The sequence below is a fragment of the Aythya fuligula genome, chromosome 15 (assembly GCF_009819795.1).
Source record: "Aythya fuligula isolate bAytFul2 chromosome 15, bAytFul2.pri, whole genome shotgun sequence".
NCBI classification, from domain to species: Eukaryota; Metazoa; Chordata; class Aves; order Anseriformes; family Anatidae; genus Aythya; species Aythya fuligula.
The window spans coordinates 5,943,807-5,951,308 of NC_045573.1; positions in this window are offsets into that span (position 1 = coordinate 5,943,807).

The following is a 7,502-nucleotide window of genomic DNA, read 5'->3' on the forward strand; positions in this document are numbered from 1 at the left end:
TGCATGCCTTGATGCCATAGAAATTGCTGATGCCTGGTTTGTTGTTTTTTTAGAGAGCTGAAAGATATTTGCAGTTCAGCCAGTGTCAGGGAGATTATCATCAGTCCTGTGGAACATTTTGCTGCAGAGATTTGAAAATGACAAGGTACCGTGTTGTGCTGCTACATCCATACAGATTAAAATGCGCAGTACTTTTCAGTTTGTTTTTTTTTTTTTTTAATATTTGAAAATGATAAAATAATTGTCTCAGAGGAAGGAAAACAGATGTCTCAGCTGGCTTATCTAGAAAACACTGTCATATCTCTTAGGCACGACCTTCACCCAGGTTATGTTATCTTTCTTGCAACTCAACTAGATCATTATAATGGGCACCAACTTGACATTCTCTTGAAATGGTTTGAAATGCCCAAGCCGTTTTGTGGATAGAAGAAAGTAAAATGCCTGTAGACCTGTTCTGATTGTCAGGTTGCTCAGGCTATAATTCAAGTCATTAGGCTTAGTATATAAAGCCCCTCGTAATCCAAGTCTTAAGAATCTGAAAGGTCACTTGTGGTCCAGTAATCCTGAATAGTAAATGTGAAGAGTGAGTGGTGACTGTTTTGATCCTAAACCACCTCTTAAAATAAATGCTGGTCTCTGCCCCCAAAGCATATGCATGTTATTTCAGAATGGTCCAAGAGGCCTTGTAAAGAATAAGCACATTGACTGTCAAGCAGTATCTTTGCAGAGCAGCCCAGAAATGGTGTTTGGTAACTGGCAGTGCGGGATGATGGCATTGAAGGGGCCCTGGGGTAGTACTGGAGGACAAAAGGACAAGTGGCAAGCAGGCAGAGCTCTGGAACATGAGCATGGGCTGATGTGTAATTTACGGGTTGATTCCATGCGGTATTGCAATTCGGGAGCCCAGTCCTTCACCTAGCTCCTTGGCATCTCCTCAGAAAGATGCCAGAGGGCTAAAGGAGTGGACAACTGGGAATGCTGGGCCATTTATGGGACCACTTGTCATGCTCCCCAACCCCATACCCAACACTCCTTTTCAGCCACATTTTTGTGCTGAGGGTGGTTAGAAGCCTGCTGGGAGGAGGGCTGGGTGACTTGCTTTTTCCTATTTAATAAAGCCTTGCCATTCAATTTATTCAGTATTTGGAGTGAGTTCATGTTGTATTTATTCAGTGATACTCTGGATGTGGTTATTTTTGTGCCCTAAAGGGCCTACTTTTCTATTACATATTAATATATAACTTCTATTAGCATTAAGGCATGGTGTATGCATAAAGGGGCACTGAATAGCTAGACTGTACTGAAATACCTGTGACCCCTTGGCCTTTCCATATAAAATGATTTTTAGTACTTTGTCCTTGCCGTGTTTCATCAGAGGATCCTGCCACACAACGCATAGCTGGGGAGGTCTGATCATCCCTTTATTACAGAAGGGAACAGCGGAGGGAAAGAGATTAAAAGATTTGCCAGCAACACAGAGCAATCAGTGGCTGTGCTGAAAATAGAAACCACGCTCCTGGTTTCCATTCCCCAAACCTGGCCTCTAGACAACACCGCTATATTAAAAATGTAAATGCAGATATAGAAAAATATTTCCTTTTTCAAACCTTCCCCGCTAACGTTTTGTCCTTTTGACTCCGTGCTTCTCAGGATAAGCTGGTACCTGGCACCCGGATCAAAGGGTCAGCAACCAGATGGGCTGCGCATACTGAATATAGCCCAGGAAACTGGACAGAACCACCAAAACCTCAGTGACCAAGCAGCTCATGGCCAAAGGTGGGAGGAGGCTTATGTCTATTTTGAGACAGAAAAGTATTCAGTAGCTGCAGGCTACTATTCAAAATACTCTGATTACTGTATTTAAGGAAGACAAAAGTGATGCTGTTGTGATACCCAGTCAATCGGCCTTTGTATTTCAGAAAATATTCTCTCTTACAGTGTACCGCAGATATGAAGCTAGCATTTTAAGAACATGCTGGCATTTTAACTGTTAGGTATTAAATTTGCAGTTGATGAGTAAATCAAACACAACTGAGATTGGAAATACGTAACTAGAATGGAGCAGTGAACTGAGTCGCACTGAGGAGCTGCACAGCTGTGGGACCTCTTGCTCTTCAACCCAGAGATGCTGGCAATACCATTAATGGTCTCATTCCTTTGGGTTTGTCCCAGCCTTATTTCTGTTCCCATATTGTTCCTCTATGCTGTAAACAGGCGTGATGATCAAAAAATAAAAATAGCATGTGGATGCAACCCAACCAAACAGCCAGAGTAAACTTCATGGGAGAAACTGAATTTAGAAATGCAGCACTGAGTCATGCCAAATAGAGCCCATGTTAAATGCTTTTTTAAGAAGCAATTAGAACACAGTCTCCTTTTAAAGACAGGACAGCTAATCATCTTCTCTGTGTTCTTTACGGGGCCACAGTGCTGCAAAGCAGGGCTAAATATTCTGCCAGCGTCACTCTTGCACGTCTTTGTATGAGCAGGGTGTGGGATGGAGCTGCACTTGCTGAGAAACTCCCTGCAGAGCTGGTGACAGCAGCGCATAATCCACCATTGTGTCCAGCAAAATGGCAAGCACAGCACAGAGGAGTCATCAATGTGTCGTCATCTGGGCATCTGCTGAAGCCAGGGTAGGGCATTGAGCCCCCTGCAGTGTGTCCCTAATTCCTACTGAGGTTAATGACAAGCTCTTTTATAATGCAAGGGTGAAACTCGGGGATGATGCCAGGGGACAAGAGCTGGCCTCAGTAAAGTTGATGCATCTTCCTTAAGTTGTCCCATCCCAGAGCTCAGCTCCTTCTGAATCTCTTCCCCTCTCTGCTCAGCAGAAGCCCAAGTAAAGGATGAGATGAACTTCTAAAGCCTGATGGCAAGCTGATCCTGTGCCTGTTCTCTGGAGTTTGAAAGCTCCTTGATCTAACGAGTTTGGGAGCAAGCGCTGCTTCCTGCAGGTCACTCACCTGCTCGAATGGTGGCACGATGGTGACAGGGGAGTGACACCTGCTGGTCCGCAGGTCTGGGTAAAACAGCCTGACTTATCCACATATATTTGTTCAACTTTGATTGTGAAATCAGTCGAGAGCTGAGGTAAACACACAGGAATTTCTTCTGGGAATATTTGTGGGATTATGATAAGTTCTTCTTTATAAAAAGCAGAATGCTTATGAATACTTCAGTGATTTAGAAGATTCTATTCCACTAGCTAGATTTATGTTTGCATAATTATAAAATTGGAATGCATAATGCATACTGTCTATTTCTGGCTTTGCTTCCCATCATCTCCTCTTGGAGCTCTAAGACTATTTTAGTGATTGGGAAAAATCACTGTTCAGAAAAATCTTTCGTGTCATCTCCATGTTCATAGGTGTTAGGAAGGCAAGAAAAAAGCAGTTCCCATTAGCAGAACTGTTGCCTTCTGCCTTTTTTTGCTATCTCAGGAGAGCAAACATATCACTGATGAAGACTCAACCTGATGAAATTTTCAGTGTTGAGCCAGCAGCTTCAGAAACGTGTCCACACCATGTGAGGTTAACGACACTGTGGCCACTGACATTGAATTTTTAGTGATTCAAGACCATATGCCTGCAACCTAGTAAGACTTTTACTGGCCAATGGTTGATGGAGCAAAATTTCAAGGATTTATTGCCTACTTCCTAAAGAACACACAAGGGAAACAAGGTTGGCCAGCACTGTAAACCACCTTTAAAAGGGACAAACTTCCTTGCTGCATATTGATAACTGTCTATGCTGCTAACCTGGTCAGATAATACTGCTACCTTTTAACTTAAAATTACTGATTGGACTAAATATTAATCTGTAACCTAAAGAAGAACATGGTGTCCCTTTGGGCAAGTTTAGCACAGTCTCTGGCATGCATCTTGGCCATTCAAGACAGTGACACAGCAAAGCAATATAGTGGCAAACGTTCCCAAACTCCAGTTTGCCAATCCCTAGCTTGCTTCCAGCAAGGGGCGGGTTTGTTTAAAGCAGCTCCAAGCCATGTTGAGGTGGGCTTGTTTTGTAGTATGGCCACTGCTGAGGATATGGGTTGAAAACCACAGGCTGAACTTTTAAACTGCAGATTTCAGGTGTTCGTGGGGGATAAAATAACCTTATGTTAGATTGAGTTGCATCGTTACCTGCCGGTGGCAAGTGGCCTGTCACCCTCTTCAGTCTGCCTGCTAGCAATGGCTGTAATTCCAATCTGGCTCCTGCCACTGTCTCATGAGGCCTTTGAACTTTCACAGCTGGATTTTCCCCCCGTAAAGCAAGCATAAAAGCAGTGCTTTTGCTGGAGCTCACTCCGTGCCACACTGATGGGTACTGTGCCGCTGCTGGGGAGCAGTGAGCAATGCCAGAGCGATAGAGTAGCTGAGAATGCAGCAGAGAAGAGATGTGTTGGGGCTTTTAGAAAGACAATCTGCACAGCACTGCGGAAGCTTGTATTTGATTTAAGCACTTCAACCTCCTTGTGACAAGTGCCTGGCTGCTGTTCTGCGCACAAGACCTCTCCAAACCCAGGCAGAGCTTGTGCTGCCAAGCCCTGTTATGGGAGATAGCTTTTTACAGGCGGCTATGACCTCATGGACAAAGCTTTCGTAGGGATCAATGACTTAAAGGCACTCGTTGTGCGGTCAACAACATCCTGGCTGTGCAAGGTGCTTCACCACAGCCAATGTGCTCAGCCAGCCTCTTCAAACCCACTCGAATGCTGATTTCAAGGTTGCAGCTTGAATAACCCAACCTGGAGAGGGCTGACCTTGTTATCGCAGAGTGGTCGGCTGCTGGTTGGTGTGTAGCAACAGGGAGCTGTGTAGGTAGACGACTTTGCCCGTGATTTCATGTTTGCTTTGGAACCATCATCAGGGTCCTGCTCTCGGGGTCCCATGGCGTGAGACTGGGTGATTTGGGTGCAGGGGTGGCTGTTCCCATGGCTCTGGGGTTGGCAGCATGCATTTCCACTGAGTCACAGGCTTAGCTTTGCGGAGCTTTCTGTGCAGGTGAAGGTGGAGAAGCCAAGGCAGGATTGTGCGTGGATGCCCTCAGGAGTAGATCAAGATGGGAAGTTTAGGTCTTTTTTTACAGAGAGAAAAAGGAAAGGGTGAAGCTGAAATCTTGGCAGAAAGAGCAAAAAAGTATTTATCTTAAATTTGTGCTTGTGAATAATTAAGCGCCTGCTAAAACCCATGATTGAAGCTTCGAGGATTAGTGGGCAGGCAAATGGGATGAGAATGCTAGGGAAGGAGAATGTTAAAAGCACAGCAAATCCTACTTCAAAATGTGCTACAGTTGGGTCTTCCATCGTGGGGAAGGAGAGCCCAGTGTTATGGTTAAGAGCAGATCCTGAGGCCTCAGAAAGGAGCAAAAGGTCTGTGAGCAGAGCTTGTGCCAGGCTGGTCCCTGGAGCCTGAGCATCTCAGAGCAGTAACACAGCATCAGCCGGAGCTGCTGGGTGTGCTGGGGAGGGGATGGAGCATTCACCTCTGCTGCCTGCTTACTTCATTGTATTCCTTTGAAAAAGATTACAGAGTCAAGGAAAGGGCAGTCTGGTTTGGGACCAAGGCCTTTTCTCTTAAACAGAAGTTGAATGCTTTACTGCCTGTTACACAAAGCCACCAAATGCTCAGAAGGGACATTAATTGGTGCGTGCTGCATACCCATGGGGTGTGGAAGCAGTAGCATGGGGCAGGGATTTGGCCGCAGGGTGAGAGCACATGCCAGCGTGCTCTGTGTGTGACTGCCGTACGTGCTGGTGAATAGTATGATGCTACCCGGAATTACCAGATGTTGCTTTGGGGGGCAGATTCAAACACCTGCTAAACGTAGTCCTGATACCACTGGAAGATTTTGAAGGCCCTGTCTTCTGATTCCTCCAGGTGCAGGGCTTGAGTGGCGTGCTGTTGCCAAGGCTCCTTGCAGTGCAAAATTATAATTATAGTACGGTACACCCAGAAATAGTGATTTTCAAACCCCACCTGCCCATGGCTGGCCCCATGGGCTGACGCAGGCAGGAGAGCTTGGTTTCTGCACACCAGTCCTCTCTGTTCAACTTCTGATTTGGAAGGCCTTGATCTCCAAACTCATAGGCCAAGGAGCGACTTTCTTTTCCAACAACAAATCCGTGGGTGGTTCATACCTGGAACACTCTGTGTAAGGGCCTCTCTTTCTGTAACTTCTCCTCTGACTTGTGGCGTGACCCTGCCAGAGCTGGGGAGGTTTGGTTTTTCAAAAGGTTCATTTACTCCTAGATAAAGATTAATTTTCATTTTAATTTTTAACCTATATCTCTTATGGGAAAGTGTTTTTGCATGCCATCTAAGATGCTGTTATCTTTGCCCAGCTTTACCTCTTCTGTGGGTTGCTTCACCCAGCAGGTAATGAATAACCTTCCCCCTTCCCTCGCTGCACAGGCTGCAGGCAGGGAGCTGACTTTTCCCTGCTGGGTTCTGCATGGAGATGCAGTCTCATTGCTTCCTCGCTCCCTCTCCAGGAATCACAAAGACAATTTCAGCACCCAGCTGCCACCTCTGCCTCTTGCCTTTGGTAAGCGTTACGCTGTGAGAAGGTACAGTTCCTACACCACTTGCTGCTTACCTCCTGTTGTACGGAGCCCAAAAGACCTTCCAGCGATGACGGTAGCAAAGTTGAGTCAGCCCCATGGGAGCTGCAGCCACAAGGGCTGCATTCACAGCACAACCCCGCTGCTCTCCAGGCCAGCCCGGAGCAGGGCAGCGCGCTGCAGTCCTCGGGTGGTTTGCTCAGAGCCACACAGACAAGTCATTGTCCCAGCAAGGACATGAAGGCACATATCCAGACTCCCAGTCTCCTGGTCTTACCACAGGAAAATGCTGTTTATAACACGAGTGGGTTTGGGGTGAAGTGGTCCAGGGTGTGCGAACCTGCTGGGTCTTGGAGCAACCGCAAAGCACACTGAGGGCTGACGCCACCTCGTATCGCAGTAGGGAGTAGTGTGAAATCCTTGTGATCTAAAAGGGTTCCAAAAAGAGACATCAAATGTGCTTTTCCTACCTGTGGGACTATTGCATCAGGTGTGAGACGACGGTAGTTTTACAAAAGCAATGTGTGTTTCCTATAATGAGGAAACCTCTGGCAGGTCTCACTCTGTTAGATGACAGAAACCAGTGGGAACAGCAGATCTGGCACAAAGCCTTCCACATCTATATTGGTTCAATAACCCAGCTCTCCAAGACATGTTTTTTGTATTCATTTTGTCCTGTAAAGAAGGTAACACTGTATGGGAAGCAGGAAGAAAGTCACCTCACTGAAAGACCTGCTCATAAAAGTTTGAGGCGCAAAACTGAATTATAACTTTGGGATTTCTAGCAAGGAATTAGTTTTTCACCAGCCTCTGATGGGAGAAAAACAAGAGGAGCTCAGCAAGTGCATTTTATTGAGCTTTCTATAATGCAGCCAGCAGTAGGGAAGAGTAAGAGCTGTAGAAGTGCCTTGTTAAGTGTTGTACACAGCACTGGCCA